We start from the raw sequence: 21,839 nt of genomic DNA on the forward strand, positions 1-21,839 counted from the left end.
CATTCAACAACTCAATGTTGTGTCTTCAACAAGCCAAATCATTGTTTGTGATGGTTGCGGAGGTGCGGGTCATTATGCCGCTCATTGCCGAGCCCCCATTGAAGAGGTAAATGCTTTTCAAGCTCTAAGACAAAGTTCATATCCACCGGGTACATTTTCCAACACATATAACCCGAATTCAAAATTTTATCCAAACTTTTCTTACACTAGCAATAATGTGCTTAACCCTCAACCCCCACCACAACAAAATGCCTATGTTCCTCAACAACAAAAGTATATCCCTCCACCGGGTTATCAAAATCACCAAAGGCCCCCACAAAACAATTACCAACAAAATCCACCACAAAATGGCCAACAAAACAATCAAGGAGTGGGTAAGCTCGAGGGCATGATCATCCAAATGCAAAGGGAATTATTGACTCAAATTCAAAAAAATGATCAAGCTCATAGTGCCGCGGTCAAAATGTTGGAACAACAAGTGGCTCAACTAGCCGCTTCTAGCTCTCAAAGGAAGAACGGCCAACTACCTCCCCAAGGTGAGCAACCACATGAAACCGCTAATTTTATTTCCTTGAGAAGTGGTTCAAGCTATGATGGGCCATCCATGACTTTGGATGAAGAGGTGGTTGTTAAAAAGGCTAAGCTTGGGGGAAATGACAAAAAGAAGGCTAGTGAAGAGCCTATTGTTAAAGATCGTGTGCCATTTCCTCATCGATTGTTGATGCTTAAGAGGAAGAGCAAGCTTGATGCCAAAGATGTTGGGTCTCCTATGCCAAAAGAAAGTGATGAGGTGGTTATTGAGGACATCTCTCCTAATGCTAAGGAGAGTGATGTCATTTCAAAGAAAGTGGATGCTCCCAAGGAGAATGAGAAAGAGATAGTGAAAGATGTGGAGGATGCTCCTCCCAAAGAAGTTGTTCAAATACCATTTCCTAATCGTCTAGCAAAGCACAAGGAGGAAGGTAAGTTTGCTAAATTTTTGGAAGTTTGTAAGAATTTGCAAGTCACCGTCCCATTTTTAGAATTGCTTACCCAAGTCCCCTCCTACGCAAAGTTTATGAAGGAAATTCTCTCAAAGAAGCGATCCTTCAATGAGGTTGAAACCATTGCTTTCACCGGAGAGTGTAGTGCACTCTTACAAAACAAGTCTCCCCCGAAACTTAAGGACCCCGGTAGCTATTCTATTCCTTGCACTATAGGCACATATACCATTGGTAAGGCCCTTTGCGACCTAGGTGCTAGTGTGAGTGTCATGCCTTACTCCCTTTGTGAAAAACTTAACATGGGTGCTTTAAAATGCACGAGTATTACATTGCAAATGGCGGACCGTTCTTTAAAGCGACCTCTAGGTATCTTAGAAGATGTTCCCGTCAAAGTTGGTAAGTTTTTCATACCCGTTGACTTCCTCATACTCGATATGGCCGAGGACTCACAAACCCCAATTATATTGGGTAGGCCATTTTTACGCACCGCGGGTGCGTTAATTGATGTGAAAAATGGGAGGTTGACATTGGAAGTGGGTGATGACCGGGTTTCCTTTAGCAAAAACAATACCATTAGAAGCCCAATGTTACAAGAGTCTTGTTATTTACTTAGCACTGTGGACTCTTCTTATGCCTCTACTACGGTTGGATCCTCACTAACGGATCCGTTGGAGGACGATATGGGTGTTGTTTGCTTTGTAGGTGATGATGCTAAGGACGCTATTGCTAAAAGTGGAAAAAGGAAGAAAGGGAAATTTTATTTGAAGAATTTCAAATGGTTTAGAAATGCAAAGATATCTATGAAATGGAGCTTGGTTGGTGGCAAGCTCAAGAACAAAACTTGAATCAAATAGCTTCTTACGTCATGCGGGACGTTAAACCAGCGCTTCTTGGGAGGCAACCCAAGCTTTTTATTGCTTTTATTTGTTTTTGTTTTTAATTTTCTGCAATTTATTGTTTTTCGTAGATTAGTAATAAAATGTTCGACTTGATGATGTTTCTTTTTGTGATTTTTAGGTGAAAAGGAAGAAAGAAGGTTTAGAAGTGAACATGGCACGCTTCCCTATGTAACAACCTCGTTCGGGGACGTGGTTTTCGAAAAAGAGAAGGAAATTACATCCACGCGGAAAAGAGGCAAAACCTGAAGAGGAGGTCAACCTCGATCGGGGTTGGTGGCTCCGATCGGGGTCGTGGTTTTGTGAAATTTTGGCCTTTCTTCCTTATGCGGGTAAAGAGTGAATCGTTTTATCATTCTTATATAAACCCGATGGTACCTCCATTCTCTTTCTCTACCATTTTTCTTCACTATTTTTCACTTTGGTCACAAAGAAACATCTACATCTCCCCCCGAATTCATGCTAGCTTGGGGGAGATTAGCAAATCCATTAAGTTTTTAATTGCTTTGCATATTAGTTTAGATCTTACAACCCATTAAACATAACCTCTAGTCCTTCTTGTTTTGTGCCTTGAGCCATTTTTATGGTTTGATTGGGTGATTTGGATAGTTGGCACATTGAGGACAATGTGATGTTTAGCTTGGGGGGGGGGGGGGGATTGCATTTGCATATAGCATAGTTTGCATGTAGTGTAGAAATTTTGAGAGAAATTTTTGCTTTGTGCTTGCTTGTAGCCTACTTTCCTCTTTGCTTATCCTAATAATGGCTTCTTGCTAAGAGAAATTTTTGCTTTGTGCTTGCTTGTAGCCTACTTTCCTCTTTGCTTATCCTAATAATGGCTTGTTGCTAATGATTTATTCTTTAATGATGGGATATTAGCTACATGGGGATGTCATGACATAGTAGGTGGGAGATGAAGAATGAACCGAATAGGCTTGATCTTGACTTGCGGCAAGCTACAAATTGGTAAGGTAGAGCCTCTTTTGACCGATGCATCCATATCCGGTCTCTCTTAGGTGAGTGTAGGTCTCCTTGTGTGGTGTGTTACATCAAAACGCACAAGTATGGTCTTCATCTCTTGTTAAGCATGCATTCATTTGTTTTAGCATTTTGGAGCCATTCACATGAATATAATTGCCTTCTTGACCCCTTTCACAAACAATTTTCCCTAGCTACATTATAACTTGCCTACCTTGTTGAGCTAGTAGCTTGTTTGGTCTTGTTTGGGTGCTCAATTGAGATTTGTTTCAAAGTTTGAATATCATGTGAGCTTGGTCTTAATGCTCTTGAAAAAGAAATGAGAATCGAGAAAAAAAATGAAGAAAAAAATTGAAAAAAGGAAAAATGATGAACAATGATGAAAATGAAAAGAAAAAAAGAAATGAAAACCATGAATGAATGAAAAAAGCATGAAAGTGAAATGAAGAAGAAGTATGCATTGAAAAAAAAAAAGAGAAGAAGAAAAGATATGAGAAATTCTCAAGCATTATTCATTATATTTTGGAGAAATTTCTTATGGTTTGAATTGAAAAAAATTGGGCTAGAATTAGGATTGAGCATCCTTGCATTTTGGTAGTTGCTAGCTTGACTTAGCTCCACATTACCATAACTCTTTTGTTCCCCCTTCTTACCCATGTTTATTTGTCTTCTTCCTACCCATTTGGCTTCTTATTCATGCTTGCATTTGATTGTTTTGGCTTACTAGTTTTGACATGTCTACCATATTAGATTGCGGGCACATTGTTATAAGTTGAGGATAGTTGAGTGTTCATTCACAGAAATTGTCCCTACTCATATAAAAGAGTTTGAGTGTCCCGTGAGAGTCCATAAGTCGAAAGATCATGCAAGAGCTTAAAGGTTCATTCAAAGTTTTCTATGCTATGCCGTCGTGTAAATCTCATCCATGTCTTGCTTTATTCCTTGCCCATGTTGTTTCGGGTTTCTAAATCATTATGCTTAGCTTGTTTGGATATTGCAATTGATGGGATTTGGTTTCTTGCTTGAGGACAAGCAAGGGTTTAGCTTGGGGGAGTTTGATAAGTGCATATTTTGTATACTTTCACCCCCTATATTAGCTTCATTTTATTTGATATTTAGCACTTATCATAGTGTCTTAAGCTAATATTTGTTGTTCTAGTGTATTTTCTTGTCTTAACATGTTTTTGTAGAAATCTAAGCATTTAGAGGCTTTTTCCTATCATTTTATACACTAAGTTCACTAAGCTAAACAAGACCAAGTGTTAGACTAAGCATGGAGCATTGGATTGGGTTTTGCAAGGAGAAATTGATGGATTATTATGTATAATGCAAATATTAACAACAACCAAAGTCAAGGCCCAATGATCAAATCCAAGTCAAGGTGGAAAGCATAAGATTCCAACATGCTTAGGATGCTTTTTGGGAGCTCTAAAGATCATAGATGAGGCATTTACTCGGGTGATTAAGGAGCATTAAAGTATAAACTTTGGATTCCTCACGCAATTAAGAGAGGAATTAAGAGAAATTACTCGGAAACACACGACCCCGATCGGGGTGGAGTGGCCCCGATCGGGGTTACATGCCCCTTGGTATTTACGTTGCATCCTCCTCTCCTATAAATAGGAGAGGTATTCCTAGGTTTTGGACATCCAATTTTTACGTCCAAGTTTAGTTTACAATAGCCTTAAGAATTATATTTCTCTCAATAGTTTCATATTAGTTTACAAATTAGTTAATCTTGTAGTTCTTCAAACATTTGGTTCTAAGTTATTTCAAGCTTTTGGTTATACATTGTTCTTCCATACAAGTTCTCTACTTTTAAGGTATTTCTATTTATAGTTTATATCTCTACATTTATATTTCAGTTTATACATATTTTATAATTAAATAATTTGTTTAGATTACTTTAGTTTAATTCTTCCACATGTTAAATCAATTAGTTTATATAAATCATACAATTATGTTCACCATTTCTCTTAATTTAGTTTGCAATTTACATTTTAGTATGAGTAGCTAAATTTCCTAGTCTAAGGGCTAGGGGAGCCATGCATAAATCAAGTATATAACATGATAAAATAGATTAATAATAATATTGATCATATTGCTTCTATCACATGCTTGTGCCACAATGTTTAATGTTTGTTTAGGGCCCTATTCATTTGATTAAGTTTGTTCATTCATTCTATAAGTCGAGAGGCACGGAATTTGAATTAGACTAAGCATGTATAGTAGGACGACCTAGTCATGGACGAGAGTTTCTCTAGGACCCGGTCTAAGGTTGACACTAATATCGTAAGGTGGGTGTCTTTAAGCCTAAGCAATTGACAATGTTGTTAGTACCAAGTTTATCATGATCATATGTTTACCTTTTTGCATGTGTGACCCGAACCCCTTAGACTCTGTTTTATTATATAATTTACATCATTTTTGTTATTAATCATCAAACAACCAAACCCAACCAAATCGTAATAGACCTTGATAAAAATCTACCCATAGCAATTCACGACGTAATTCCCGTTTCCTTGTGTTCGACCCCTATTGCTACATTAACTTGTTGTTTAGGGTAATTATCTTTGCATAGGTACGCGATAAGCCTATCAAACATTAAGCACACAAAACAAGTAATGGATGCATCTACAAAAGAATAGCCACTTTCCTCATGTAAGTGGCGGAAATTATCTACAAGGGAAGCAATTCAAGGGTACACACTCCTTCATAGATGCAATTTCTTCAAACTACTAAGCCTAGAAGGATACCAATAAATCACCTCCAAGTTGTGTCAAGCTAGAGTACCTTTGTCCTCAATCCTTAAATGCTTTTATCAAGAGTAGACTCCCTATGGTGTTAGAAACACTAGAGGATCGCGGAATTCCCCCTCTTGCCTAGACAAGAATAAGGGTCGTCCCCTCTCTACCATGCACAAAAATGGATACGATGGATAAAGGGATCAATAGATATTTGAGTTTCATTTTGGGAGTTTGCTTTCATTGTTGTTTTTCCCCCCAATTTCTTGTGGCATATAACATTTGAGAACACTTTCTTTTTGCCATTTCTTTTTTGATTTTTGGCATTTCAACACTTGACAACTTTCAACTTTTCTTTGCATTTCTTTTGAACATTTTCAAAGTCACCCCATATGTAGTGAGGGTGGCTTATATTTGAAGCTTTAGGAATTCTATTTTTGCTCCTCTTTTCATTTGATGCAATTTACAAACTTTCTTTCACTTTTCATTTCATTGAACTCAAATTGATTTCTTTTTGTGCCCATTCCCTTTGATGACAAAAATGTGGTAGAACATGGATGATGGATGGATGCATGGTTTCAAGGGTCACCTTGGAATAAACGGTAGCCAAGGAGTTATCACACCACAAGGTACTCTTGACTAGGCCTTAATCCATGGGTCAAAGGATACTAGCATGACACATCCTAGGGTGTTTTACAAGTATTCTAACAAGCAAACTCTTAAGATGAAAAAGCATCTACAAGGGCCTATATACACTTGTCAAACTTCCCAAGTAGACGATTTCACAAAATTTTTCTAACATGCAAACTACATGCCATGATGCAACTAGCATATAAACATCCTAATGCAAATGATTCTACCAACTAATATGACATATAAACTAAATGCAAGTCCTAAGTTCACATTGTTATACCGCATCAATCAAAATAAAGCCACGTAGTCATTAACATAAAGAGGTAAAAGGAGATTGGAAAGATCATACCATGCGGTCTTCAATATCCTCATGTCTCGGATGTGACGTAGTCGATCAATGTGAACAAGGATAAAACAAACACAATGTATACAACAATATATACATGACTACACTACAAAGGAAATGAACTTGTTTTTGGATTTTAAAATTTTTCAAATTTTTGTGGTTTTTCGAAATTTTTTGGATTTTTGAATAAAAGCTAAGTTAGAATTCCCCATCCCCACACTAATATGGGCATTGTCCTCAATGGCCAAAATGATGGGAAATCATGCAAACATGTTGCATGAATTCTACACTAAATGCAAGCTATATTAATCTACACTACATAATGCATGGGTTTTTGTTTATGACGGAGAGTGTAATTTAGATTACCTCCCGCTGCGTGTGCATGTACTTCCCCAAACCGAGATAGACATTATTTCTAATGTCCTAAAGTTGGGGTAGTTCATGCACACAAGATGCAATGCATGAAACTAAATTGTCATTTTGGATTTTTAAAACTGGGAACAATGAAATAAGAACACCTCAATGGGGCCGAGGTGTTAGTCCTCTATGTTGCTAGGACTCTCCAACCATGATCAAGATAAAATAAATAAAACAAAGAAAGAAGTAGACAAACCTCAAGAGGGTAGGAGCCTCCAAAGCTTGCTAGTCTTCCATCATATCATCATTGTCATCATCTTCCTCAATAGAAGTTGACTCATCTCCACTTCCCTCTTCACTTCCTTGCTCACTTCCTTCATCATCTTATTCTTCTTCATTAGCCTCTTCATCTTCATTTACCTCTTCATCAATGCTTTCATCAACAACCTCATCACCGACAACCTCATTGTCACCCGAAATCTCACCCCTAGATGCACTTGGAAAAAAGACTTCCCTATCCGCCCAACTAGGCAAAGGACATGAAGGATCAAGTAGTCCTTGCCTAGCTAAATGAAGGAGGGGTGGATATTAGGCTAAGTATGCATCTTCCCGATCCTTATAAGCTTGTTTGTGCATCTCTTGCATAAGTAGAGTCATGTAATCATTCCTTGCTTTAACACCTTCGGGTTTGAACTCTTGATACTTGAATGGATAGGGTGGTGTGACAATGGAGGAGGAGGGCATTTCAATTTCAACCCTTTGTTGACGGATGATGTATTCGGCTTCTTTTGAGTGGGGCAGAAGGTAGTTGGTCCGATGGACACTCAAACGGCATATCTTGGAAGGCAAAGTAAAAGATCTAGCCTCATTGGTGAGCCTCCCATATTTGGTGTCAAGAGGGTTATGAGTGACCCACGTGTACTTGTTAATCATGGCATCCATGTCAATGAGATGACCCCCCTTTTTCGCCACATACTTGTTATCCTTGTTGAAATTCGGATCAAAGTACTTAGCCAAAAGAGTGACTAGACCTCCATTTATAATAATAGTGGTGCCTTGCTTCCCACAATCAACATTTAGCCATCTTTCCACCAAAAGCCTTAGAGAATTGTAAGGCTTGGTGAATTCCCTTCCAATATTTAAGGCCAACTCAAGTAGAACACAATCGAGCTTGGTAAAGTGGTTAGTGTCTTTTCTTGCAATGATAGTATTCCCGATGACCTTGTGCCACACTCTAATGCCCGGATGGTGGACTAATAGAGTGCGACTAGCATGATAGTTCTCAAATTTCCTCCCGGAAATCGCCTCCCAAAGAGGAGCGGGGTCATACTTTTCGGGATTCTTGTAATAACTAGGTGAATCACTAAGACCCAATACTTTACCCAATTCATCAAAGGTGATGCGCCTACTTACATTAGCAAGGCGGAACTCGATGTTTTCTCTAGTCTCTACCTTAGTAACTTTCAAAGAACTCAAGAATTCTAAGGTAAGGGAGGGGTATGTCAATTCTCTTGTAGCAAACAATTTTCCCAATCCCATGGCTTCAAAGAAGGCTTTTGTTTGTTCAAGGACACCCAATTTGTTTAAGGCATCTTCACATATGAATTTGGTGGGTAGAAAAAGATTTTCTGGCATACTTGGCAAATGTATCCCTATATGAGTTAGAAATGAAAATTACCTCCGGATAGTTTGATAATTGAGCAATTTCCGGAGTTGTTGATGTTGTTGCTTCCAAGGGAGGTTGTTGTTGTTGAACTTCCAAGTTTGAACTAGCTACCACCATAGCCAATGAGGCTTTCTTTGCTTGAAGACATTTTTGTTTTGTTGAGAGTGCCTTTGCCTTAGGTGCCTTTGTTGATCCTTTTGTCCTTGCCATTGATGATTATACCAAGAAAAGAGTGAAAATATTCAATTTCCAAGTATACCCAAATCGATTTTAAGATGAAAGGCTTTGCCTCTATAATTCAAAAATCGACTCAAAGGTTGAAGATTTTGGTGCTTGGTTTGATTTTTGTTGGAAGAGGAGTGATTAATTGTTGTTAAAAGGAAGTTTGGATTTGATTTTGTTGAATTTGGTTGAAGAAATCTTGTTTTGGTGATGGAGAGGATGAGGGTTTTGAGTTTTGGGGTTTATGGGTAGTGTTTTGAATGAATGAATGAATAAATGAATGTGGGAGGGGGTATTTAAAATACCCGAAAATTTCAAAAACTGCAGGGGAAGACGGGCGTCTTTCCATCGGGACGCTCGGATGCTTCCTTTTTTGGGTTCTGTATTCTCGCCTAAAGACGGGCGTCTTTCAGCAAAGACGCTCGGATTCTTTGATTGCAAGACGAGCGTCTTCTGCTGAAGACGGGCGGATTCTCAGACAGTGAGCTTTCTTGTTTTACACTGGCAAAAAGACGGGCGTCTTTCCTTCCAAGACAGGTGGATTTCTGAAGACGAGCGTCTTCTCGACCAGGACGATTGGATTCTTCGACAGTCCCAAAATTTCAAATTCTCAATTTAAAATGGACGGGCGGATTCTGGCAAAGACGGGCGTCTTTCCTGAAGACGGGCGGATTCTCATGAAGACGCTCGAATTCTCCCTGTTTTACCCGGATTCAGTTCTATCCATGCACTTGCATATCCCTTGTCATTTTTCATTCTTCAAATCCCGTGTTCTTCATTGTAGGGGCACTACTAAGGCATGAATAGCCTAGGCAATTGCTATTTCCACACTATGATAAAGCACTACACATCAATTAAATCATTAGTCCCTCCCTCACTTCTCTCAAAAATGATAATTATCTTGATCAAAGCACAAAAATCCAAAAATGACAAAAATGCAATGTAAGAATTAAAATGCGAGTTAGGGAGTTAGAAATATTTACAAATGGTGGTTTAGGGAGGACTCCACCAAACTCTCATCCTTAGTGAGATGTCATGGGGGCATGTCCAAGGTGTTGTTGATGTTTCTCAACACCTTGAAAAAGTAGTCAAAAGCTTGTTCATTATCATGATAAAGATCTTCAATTGACCTTTGCCCTTGTTGTCGGTCTTTATCGATAGCATTACCAATATAGGGATTGAAAATCCCTTCAAACTCTTCATCCCAAAGACCACAAACTTCATCTACTTGATCACTAAAGATCTCTTGAGTAGATAGAGACAACTCTCCCACTTTCTTATCTTGGCCAATGAGGCCATCCTCTTCATTGCTTGACTTTGGTGAGCTTTTCAAGCTCTCTTTGTTACAATTCACTTGCTCTTTTAATGGAGCATCTTCAATTTTCTTCTTCCATTGGAATTCCGACTTCTTCCTATCATCCTTCCGGCTATAATGATCAACCATAAAACATGGTTCATGCACACAGGGAGCTCTCATGGTCTTGTCAAGATTGAAAGTTATGCTCTCATCTCCCACTTCTAGAGTGAGCTCTTCATGCTTCACATCAATCACCGCACCCGCGGTGTGTAAGAAAGGTCTTCCTAGAATGATTGGAATGTTGGAGTCTTCTTCTATGTCAACAATGACAAAGTCCACCGGGATGAAAAATTTCCCAACTCTTACGGGAACATCTTCCTATATCCCTAATGGTGTCTTCGTCGATCTATCGGCCATTTGGAGTGTGATATTGGTGCATTTAAGCTCTCCTATCCCTAAACTTTTACTCACCGAGTACGACATAACACTCACACTAGCCCCTAGATCACATAAGCCACGGTATTGAGAAGCTTCTCGGATCTTTGAGTTTTGCAGGTGAACAACCTTGAAGTATTGCACTACTCACCTTAGTGAAGGCGATATTCTCAAGCTTTCGGATTGACTTCCAAATTCTTCACAATTTCCATAAATTTTACAAGTTGGTCATCAAATTTGGGCTTGGCTTGACGACTCGGAAAAGGAAGTCTAATCACAATGGGTTCCTTCTCCTTGACCTTGTCTTCATTTTTCTTTGAAATTTCTCCTTTTGATGGTTCTTCATCCTTGGAGTTTTGCACAATTTCTTCTTTGTCACTAGCTTCCACAACTTCATCCTCAACTTTCTTCTTCGGTGCTTCATAACTTGTGCCACTCCTCAAGTGAATGGCACTAACCGTTTCATGTCTTGGGGGATTACTTTGAGGTGGTAATTGCCCCTTTTGTCTTTGTGAGCTTGAAGATGCTAGTTGAGTCAATTGGGTTTCCAACATTTTTGTGTGAGCTAGGATGTTGTTGATGGTGATTTCCTTTGCTTGACTATCTTTTTGCATTTGAGTGAAAAACTCTTGTTGATTCTTTTGCATTTGGAGGACCGCTTTTTGAACATCAAAACCTTGGTCATTTTGTTGATTGTATGGAGTTTGATTTTGGTAACCTTGGTTTTGGTTGTAAAAGGGTCTTTGATTTTGGTTTCTCATGGGAGGTGGGGTGTATGTTGGTTGAGGGTTTTGAACATTTTGGCTTTTGTATGAGAGATTTGGATGGAATTTGGTGTTTTCATTGTAATAGTTTGAATAAGGGGTACCACTCTCGTATGCTTGGAAAGCATTCACTTGTTCATTTGTTCCCCTACATTCACTTTGGTCATGTCCCAAAGTTCCACAATTCTCACATATCCCACTTGGGATTGATGAAGATGCCGTCATGGCATTAACATGATGCTTTGGTGATTTTGAGGCTTCTTCAAGTCTAGCCATAGATTTTTCAAACTTCAAATTGATGGTATCAATGTGAGCACTAAGTTGAGGACCCAATTGAGTAATGGAGTCCACTTCATGCTTTCCTCCTCTAGTAGCCTTGCGAGGTCTACTATATTGTGAGTTATGGACCGCCATTTCCTCAATTTTGTTCCAAGTTTGATTGTCATCAACTTCGGTGAACATTCCATTTGATCCCATGTTGAGAATGTTCCTTGAATCTTCATAAATACCGTTCCAATATTGTTGTACCAAGAACCACTCGCTAAGTCTATGATGAGGACATGAGCGACAAATTCCCTTGAATCGCTCCCAAGCTTCATGAAAGGATTCTTCATCTCTTTGCTTAAAGCCCGTAATTTGAGGTCTTAGCATGTTAGTCTTTTCTGGTGGATAGAACTTTTTGTAGAAAGCTAGAGCCAACTTCTTCCAAGAATCAATTCCGAGAGTAGCCTTATCAAGGCCTTTCAACCATTGTTTCGCGGTGCCAATTAGAGAAAAAGGAAATAAGACCCATCGAATTTGGTCTTGAGTTACACCGGTTTGAGAAATCGCATCACAATAGTCACAAAAAGTCTCCATATGAGAATGAGGGTCTTCACTTGGCATCCCCCCAAATTGGCTTCTTTCGACTAATTGGATAAATGCGGATTTGGCAATAAAATTTCCGGTTAGATGTTGTGGTGTGGGAGTACCATTGGGTAGGTTCTCCTCGGTGGGTACGGAATGTGATGAAAACTTAGGCATTGTGGGTTGATTTTGTGTTGGATTTTGTATTGGGTTCTCCTCACCTTGTCTTGCAAAAGGGTTGATGAACTCAATAGTATTTGGTTGAATATCTACAACCTCACCAATACCTCTCAAAGTTCTTCTAGCAAGTCTTCTATTGGTTTTCAAAGTCCTTTCAATTTCGTGATCAAAGGGTAACAAGTCATCTTGTGATCTTATAGACATGCAAAATATCAAACAACTCGAAAACAATTAGAACAAACCTTGAGGAGTTTTACTTCCCCAAGGCAAAGAAAGACACAACTAATAACAATGTAAGAAAATCTAAATCAAGTTAACACCGTCCCCGGCAACGGCGCCATTTTTGGTCGTGTTCCCTCGTGGGGTTTAGTTTTCAGTACTTGTCGTTAGGAGCACCTAGACCAAAACACAATTTATAACTTCACCAACAACTATACAATTAGTAAAGAGGCAAGTAAAGGTCGGATCCCAAGGGACGGGAATTGAGATGAGATTTCTATTGCAACTAGTGGTGTCTAAGGGTGTCACAATTGGGGTTTGAAGTAGAAGATCACTAAACTAAATAGCAATTAAAGTAAACAAGCAAGATGAATTAAAAGGGATGTAAACAATTGATAAAAAGCACTAGGGTCTTATGGGGTCATAGGGGATTCATGGAAATTGATCATACAAACATATTCTAAGTTATAAGAAAGCAATTATTGTTGGAATGGATCGAGTTGGTTTATATCTTACAATCCTAGGAAAGTTTGGGTCCCGGAGCCGAATCGATTAGATTGTACAACACCTACAAGTCGACTTAATCTTCCCTACCCAACAATATGCATGGTCTAATGAGACTCGAGTTGGTTTATGTCTTACAAGTCTCATTGAAAAGGTAGGTGATGGGTAAAAAATGTAAGGATTCATAGGCTCACATTTCATCAAACATAACATGTGCATAAGTTGAGATCACAACAAGCAAGCAAATAAACTATGAAAGCATATTAATTTAAGCATGAATCATTCCCCATGTTGGTTTCCCCTAATTACCCATTAACCCTAGCTAAGGAAACTACTCACTCATTATCATGTTGAACATGCTAGCAAGGTTGTCAATCATACCAACAAAGTGAAACATGATGAATAAATGAAAGTAATTAACAATAATGAAAAGGGGATTAAGAGAATTATACCTACTAATGATTCCAATAATAAAGCAAAGAATAAAAGAAGTACTTGATGCTTGATTGGAAGGTTGTCAATCTCCCAATAATAACCTAAATCATCTTCAATTACCCAAAATAAAGGATGAACAAGAGAGAGATTAAGGAAATAAAACTAGTATTAAAACTTGATTAAATGTTGATTACAAGATTAATGAGAGATTTGATTGATATTAACTACACTAAATATTGCTAAGAAGAACATGCTCTTCTAATTAGACTAATGGGGTATTTATAGTGGGGATTAGGTACATAAATTAGGGTTTACTAAGGGCTTAAATGACGATTAAGGCCTTGAGGAATCGCCGGTCTCTAGGGAGACTCCGGTCTCTTTTTCGCCGGTCTTAGAAAAAGATGTGCATCCTTCCTTGAAGCTTGTAGAAGACGAAATGGAACTGTCTGGGAATCCGGGCATCTTTAGCACGGGACAGGCGGATTTGGCGGCTTCTGCCCGGGCGTCTTGTGGAGGAAGACGGGCGTCTTTGGGAGCTTTTGCCCGGGCTTCTTGTGGAGGAAGACGGGCGTCTTTGGGAGCTTTTGCCCGGGCGTCTTGTGGAGGAAGACGCATGGGTTGTGGGTGAGGGACGGGCGTCTTCAGAGGAAGACGTACGGATTGTCAGGCAGTTTCTTTCCTTCTTCTTCTCTTCCTTTTTCTTCATAAAATCCTTGAGGATTTCCTCGGGGATGCAAGGATCTTTTCTCATCATTGCCCATCTACTATAGTATGTACAAAGGCCTTCTAATCTTCTCTCTCCTTGATGCTTGGTCATTGAATTCAATCAATTTAGCCTCATTTTGCCATGAAAATGCAAGGATTGCACTCCTTTCCTACCAAGGACACAAAACCTCAAAGAATATGCAAAACAAAGAACTAAAGACAATAAATGACCCAAATATGCACTAGCATGGGAACAAGGCTGATTCGGGGACTAAATATGCTCTAATTATGGTCACATCAGCGGGTCTCACCCTTTCCAACCATTCGGTCTAGGTTAAGGCTTACCATGATTAATTAAGCTAAATGCATCAATTCAAGTAGCTAGTTACAGTTAATAGCAGTGATTAACAACATAGACATAGCAACAACGGAAGATCTGTAAACCTAATTAGTAATTAACGACAAATCATTGAATCCCCTAAATCCTAGCAAGGGAATTAGCTAAACATAATAAATATAACAAAAGCAGAAGGTGAAGAAATAAAGAACATTGCAAATTAAAGAGAGTAAAAGAGAATTACTAAATAAGATCTGGAAAAAGAGAGAAACGTAGTATTCAGCAGTAACAGGGAAAAGTAATGTATGAAGTGATGTCTAAATCTCATGTCGTCTTTCCTATTTATAGGAAAGACAATTATTAAACCTAGAAAACGAAATAAAACTTAAACAGCCCGAGCCCATTAGCGAGTTACTCGATCGAACAGTTTAGAACTGTTCGATCGAACAAAAACAAGCAAAAACCACTCGATCGAGTAGATAAACCACTCGATCGAGGAACCATTAAAAAGCTCATCTCGATCGAACACTTAAAGTACTCGATCGAGTCTTCTCATCCTCCAAAAGTGCTCGATCGACTAATAAAGCCTTCGATCGAGTAACTTTGACTCAGCCAGCTCATTATGTCGTTAGTTTCAGCCTTGACTTGGTGATTTAGCTTCCGAAATGACTTCACGCATCCCATAACAACAGCATCTCTACTCCAAATCCACTCATCCTCCAAATGCATGCAAAACGGACGATAAGAGGCTTGATTCCACTACTTTCAGGACTATTCCTGCAAATAAAGCAAAACAAACCAAAGTAGAATATTCGGGGTATTTCGTAGCATAAAACTACGAGGATAGCATAGAAATACGTGCACTAAAAGGCTTAAAAAGGCTATATAAAATGCACGTATCAAATCTTCCCAAAGCAAACCTTTACTCGTCCTCGAGTAAAATAAGTGCAAACTAATGGAACGGAAAAGATTGCTCAGAGCTAGATACAAATGCCCAATTAAACCAATTTAATGCAAGCAAACTAATATTTATAGCAAAACAGTCAAATGCAAACGAGTTGTAAGATGTTTATAATATAGCTGAACTGTCGACCTTGCAAGACCTTTAATGATGGACTCTCACGGGTCACTCTTCTCTCATGAAGCAAAGGGGTAAACAATTAAATGTAAGAGAGAAAGAATAAGAAGTTGCTCACCTAAACTGCGACCCACATAAACATGCATGCAGCTAATATGATAGACACTTCTAGCTACCGTACACACATTCCAACCAAACAAGGTCCTGTCACAGCCGAGGGCTTACAAAAATATGGTAAAGTGAGGCAATAGGTAAGAAAAGACAAAACATTTATGGGAATGTGGAGGTATAGGCGGCCAAGCTAGTACCTAAACAAAACCAAATGGGACATATCCATTCTTACTCAATTATAGAATTAAGCACATGTGCCCTTCATTGGCACCAAAACTCACCAAACCGAACTTAACATACTCCTCAATAGATATAAATAAAGCATAGGAGTGAAACCGTCACAAACACAAACTCTTTTTTTTTCTTTTTCTTTTTTTTCGGTTTTTTTCTTTTTTTTCTTTTCTTTCCGTTATTTTTTTCAACTCTTTTTTTCTCATCCTCCTTTTTTTCAAAAATTATCAACTCCAAATCATCATATACAAGCCAAACTCGGCACAATAAACTATATACCGCAAAACAATTTAAAGTAGGTTGACAAGGAAGGCTAAATTTGGATGTAGTTAAGGGTCAACAGGCAAATTTGGCTAATGTGGAGTTAAATGGGTAAAAATGAAAGAAAAGGGAATATAAGCACCTCCTTGGATGTGACACCAACCACTAACCCGAATGTATGCAGGCAATAAGCAATTGAATTTCATATACGTGTAAATTAATGAACATGTTGTGCAAGGAGTAACTACTCACATTCCTACATGAAACTGGTCACATATGACACCAGTTTATAAAGCTCTAGTTCCTTAGAATATATAGGTAGTTTGCCAAAATTTCCAGATCAAGTCAATTCGTTCAGCTGAATTTTAACATTAACTCGTTGATATGCAATAAGACAATGCTAAAGAATATATAGTTTAATGCAAGGCTTAAGTATAAAGGACAAAAAGTAGTGCAATTTCATCATCTACCGTTCCGACTCGATCTATATGCTAAAATAAACGTGAAATTTTTTTGAATTTTTTGAATTTTCTAATTTTTTTTTTGTTTTTTGTTTTTTATGAAAATAAACAACAATGCATACGGAAATTAAACGGGATAACAGATTTGCAATAAAAACAACATGCAGACACAGATATGGATGCATAATCTCCCCAAACCAAACCGTACAATGCCCTCATTGTACCCAAAAATAAGGAAAGGAAATGCAAACTAAAAAGGAGAGAGTGGAGATGCGAAAAACTCACAAGATTACGCGAAGAAGGGACCTCCACAAACCAGCCAGCAACGTGGGAGGTCGCTAATAGCTCTGTAACAGCGTCATAGGAAGCGAATCCAAGTCAAAAGCACTCGATCGAAATGGAACAATGGTCGATCGAGGGAACTGGGCATCTAGGCAGTTCGATCGAGGAAGTAGGGCTCTCGATCGAAAGATCCTCTTTGGTAAGCACTCGATCGAGAAGGATATGTGTTCGATCGAGTGAAATCAGCACCAAAAGGGTTCGATCGAGTATACAAAGTACTCGATCGAGCCATCCACAAGAGATTCCTGCAAACACGCAATATACAGCCCACGAAACTAACAAAACAAGCTTAACTGTTCCAGTCTTATGGTTCAAAAACCAATTATTACACACACAGCTGAAATGAAAAGTAAATCAGCTAGAAATTTAAACTCCGTGTTGCCTCCCGGTAGCGCTAGTTTCAGACAGGTCCCAGCTCGACCTTTTTTTTTCTTTCATCTAGCTACCCCAGTTAGTCATGATCAAAGCAACTCAAAGCCCTTAGCATTAGATCATAAATCTGCACATGTGCTACACAAGAGCATAAGTAGCACCAAAATAAACAAGGAGCATATGAAAGAAATCTAGAGTACCGTCTGAGCCTAATAAATTTTCAATGACAAATACGGTGAAACATTATTAAATTATTTGTCCAACCGGGAGGGGGTACAACATCAAAAGAAAGAACATAAGTCATATGAGATAGTGTACTGTTAATACCAACAATAATGAAATTATCGTTAACTACCTCAGGTTGGTTGCTCTCAACGTCGGAATCATTGACAAAAGAGTATATTACCTCTTCTGTGTTAGGAGCAATTACTGACTCAGCTGCCTTCTCGTTACCCTCCTCTATGGATTCTATCCCATATATCGCAGCCTCTAGCGCGTCCAGCTCAGCTTTGAAAATGGGGGATTCACCATAACCATTGTCTTCGTCCATATCGTCGTCCAAAACGGACCAAAGTGACATCTCATTGCTTTCCGTGGACGAAGTACTCGATCGAGCAAAGATAGAACACGATCGATAGGTTTCCTCCTGAATATTACTCGATCGAACATCTTGAACTGCTCGATCGAGGTCTCCCTCATAATGGTTGTTCGATCGAGTGGATAACTTTGTAGGGAAATATCCGTAAAATTCCCTTAAATTTTAGGACTATAACGTAACTTTAACATGTGATTAATGGTAATAAACGAAAAACAAGAGAAAACGATAAAAGATCAAGAATCAACCTCGGGTCCTTGTGCAATTCGGCCTAATGAACAGAAATCAATATAGATTTCCTCCTAATCGTTGCACCCAAGACCGTCTGAGACTATGCCCCTTGTGCTAGAAATTTCTCTCTAATTGCCTTGCAATATTGAGAGAGTTTTGTGAGGTTTTCGATGAGAGATCTAGAATTTCAGAGAAAATTGCCCCGAAACCCTAATTTTTGTGCAAATGACAAAAGATTAGGTCAAAAAGGAGAGAAGCTCTCCTTTTGTTCCTCTCGGTTGGCCGTGGGTTTGCTTAGGGAGGGAATGGGCTTTCCACATCCTCCTTATTAAACTCGTGGTCCGACTCAAAATGCTAAAATGTATATGACGGGTTTTTAATTATAAATCGTCATCCGTCATCGGATATTAAAACATCGACTAGTGACATGAATTAGTCGATATATTAATACATGTCCGATAATGACAATATTGTATAATTAATTAAGTTCAATATACATTAATTAAATATAATCGTTTATATTTAATTTACGAATTAACTGCTTAATTCACCTTAGCCATTACTCCCTCCATTCAACTCCACTTTGCAACATTGCTTTTTGCGCGGGTATTAAGAAACGGATTAAAAAAACTATTAAAAGTACATAGGGAAAGGGAATGGTGGGGTTAAAGATATTAAAAAAATATAAAGGTGAGTTTTATGGTGGATTTGTGTGGGGTATGAATGGCATTTTTTGTAAATATAGATTTTTAATAAGGATAGAAAGGTCTTTTACATGTCCAAATAAGGAAACCTGTAAAGTGGAGTTGAATGGACGGAAATAGAATACTTGTAAAGTGGAGTTGAATGGAGGGAGTATTATTTAATCCGTATTAAATAAATATCTCAACATCGCGTTTGACTAATTTTTAGTCAATAACTCCGACTAACTGCTTAGTCATATTAGGCATCAACATGACTGTATTTTCATACTGTCACATCTCTCAAACGTATCCTATAGGTGTGACTTTTAGGGACCAGTTGATCACCGCCATCAGTATGACAATAACGTCAAACTTATCTAGCAAGCCAACCGTTATTGATAAACGTGGACCAACTGATAATAATACAAAAGTATACCCTTTAATCCTTTTAGAGATTTATATGTCATTGCACTAACTGTAGAGGACACCAGCCCCAACAAGCTCCCACTTGTCTGTACAAGTGTACGTGCAATAACGTTATCCGCACTAACTGGAGGACACCGGCTCCAACAAACTCCCACTTGTCCGTACAAGTGTATGTGCGATAACCGATTCTCATATCCATTTAAAATTTCTCCCACTCAATGTAAAACAATTTGCAGATCCGGATGCGCAAAGGTCGTATTTTACAATCGATCTGTATCTAGAGTGGTTTCCCCGACTAGAGAGTAACTTAACTAATAAAACGAATCTGTATTCGAGCATGGCCATGCATTTCGATTCTGACTCCTCGAGTGGCCCCGAGAAATATCGAGTACGATAAAGGTGAATATTTCCTTCAACTCGACTCCTGCCGATCTAAGCACAGCATGAAATGACCCAGAAACAATCTACTTGGCCCCCTGTTATGGATGACCGTGAGAAAGAAACCAAAGTCCCCCAAAATCTGCCTTAGTCTTAAGAGACAGTCGATAGTCAAAAGAATCGACTCTTAGGATCACCATGGAGGTCCTATCCACGACCTGGCACCGAATGTTATAAAACATTTAGGACTCCACGTCGTTGTCACAATTGTGTCCTACGAGATATCCGTATAACTCGCCTCTTTGATTGGTCAGTCAACCGTTTGACTTATGGCTCGTTGAACCCACCATCAACCAACGTCACAAAATAATTGCCAGAGTTATCAGCTCACGTGGGCAATTAAGGACCAAAAATATAATGTTTGTTCAGTTCACTTTGTGGTGTTCAAAATTGTCGTACAAATCCACATGAAAAACAAAATATATAAATATCAAAACGATGATGTCGTATAGAGTACACAAGAAAATGAATCTAATCCATAAAAGAGTACTACAACTCAGGAACACGTTTAATTCCCATGGAATTAACATGCCCTTCATGCTTATCTTGTCGTAATGGTTTAGTGAGAGGATCTGCTATATTATCATCTGTAGCAATCTTTTCTATCACTACCTCCTTTTGCTCCACGTAATCTCGGATTAGATGAGCTTTTCGTTGTACATGTCTAGACTTGTTGCTGGACTTAGGCTCCTTAGCCTGGAAGATGGCACCTCTATTGTCGCAATAGATGGTGATCGGGTCATTCGAACAAGGCACTACAGATAGTCCTTGTAAGAATTGACGCATCCATATCGCTTCCTTTGCAGCTTCAGACGCGGCATAGTACTCGGACTCAGTCGGAGAATCTCTTTGTAACACTTTGTTTGGAACGCTTCGGTGATCTGCAGCGCCATTAAGAGTAAAAACGAATCCGCATCGAGATTTCGAGTCATCTCGATCCGTTTGGAAGCTAGCATCTGCAGAATAGGTTGCGCATAGCTTTTGATCGCCTCCATAAGTCAATGCCCAATCTTTAGTCCTCCGTAGGTACTTAAGAATGTTCTTGACAGCCATCCAATGTGATTCACCTGGATGCTGTTGGAATCGACTTGTCATACTCAATGCATATGCTACGTCCGGACGTGTGCATATCATGGCATACATGATTGATCCTATAGCCGATGCATAAGGAATCCGTGTCATGTGCTCTTTCTCTCCGGTGTCTCGGTGCCCGAGACTTGCTCAAATGCACCCTGGAGCCATAGGAAGAAACCCCTTTTTGGAGTTAGTCATGTTGAATCTCTCTAGAATCTTGTCTATATAAGACTCGGCGAGAGATAACATCCGACGTGATCTATCTCGATAGATACGGATGCCCAAAATTCTCTGTGCCTCACCCAGATCTTTCATCTGGAAATGGTTCTTCAACCATACTTTTACCGAAGTTAAGAGAGGTATGTCATTCCCAATCAGGAGTATGTCATCAACATACAATATTAGGAAGACAATCTTACTCCCACTCGACTTGATATATAGACATGGTTCCTCGACCGATCGAGTAAATCCATTTTCTTTTATCACTTGGTCGAAACGATGATTCCAACTCCGAGAAGCTTGCTTAAGTCCATAAATGGAACGCTTAAACTTGCACACTTTCTTAGGATGTTCAGGATCGATGAAACCTTCGGGTTGTACCATGTACAACGCTTCCTCCAAATAACCGTTTAAGAAGGCGGTTTTCACGTCCATTTGCCAAATTTCGTAGTCATGAAAAGCGACAATCGCTAAGATAATCCGAATGGAACGCAGCATGACTACGGGTGCAAAAATATCATCGTAGTGCAAGCCTGGCACTTGGGTGAAACCTTTAGCAACTAGTCGTGCTTTATAGATATCTTGTTGACCTTCCACAGAATGCTTTATCTTGTAAAGCCATTTGCATTGAAGGGGACGAACCTTAGCAGGTAAGTCAACAAGATCCCATACGTTGTTCTCATACATGGAGTACATCTCGGATTGCATGGCCTCAAGCCACAGCTTTGAGTCGGAACTAGTCATGGCACCTTTATAGGTTGCGGGTTCAC

General features: G+C 39.0%; 1 non-coding gene across 1 annotated transcript; it reads left to right on the top strand.

Annotated features, from left to right (window-relative positions):
* The first annotated feature begins 11,865 nt into the window (after positions 1 to 11,865).
* On the top strand, positions 11,866 to 11,972 carry LOC141589270 (small nucleolar RNA R71). The gene has a single exon (XR_012520217.1). It is a non-coding gene; the product is annotated as a small nucleolar RNA R71 (small nucleolar RNA).
* Positions 11,973 to 21,839: the final 9,867 nt, after the last annotated feature.

The sequence above is a fragment of the Silene latifolia genome, chromosome 6 (genome assembly GCF_048544455.1).
Source record: "Silene latifolia isolate original U9 population chromosome 6, ASM4854445v1, whole genome shotgun sequence".
In the NCBI taxonomy this organism is placed as follows: Eukaryota; Viridiplantae; Streptophyta; class Magnoliopsida; order Caryophyllales; family Caryophyllaceae; genus Silene; species Silene latifolia.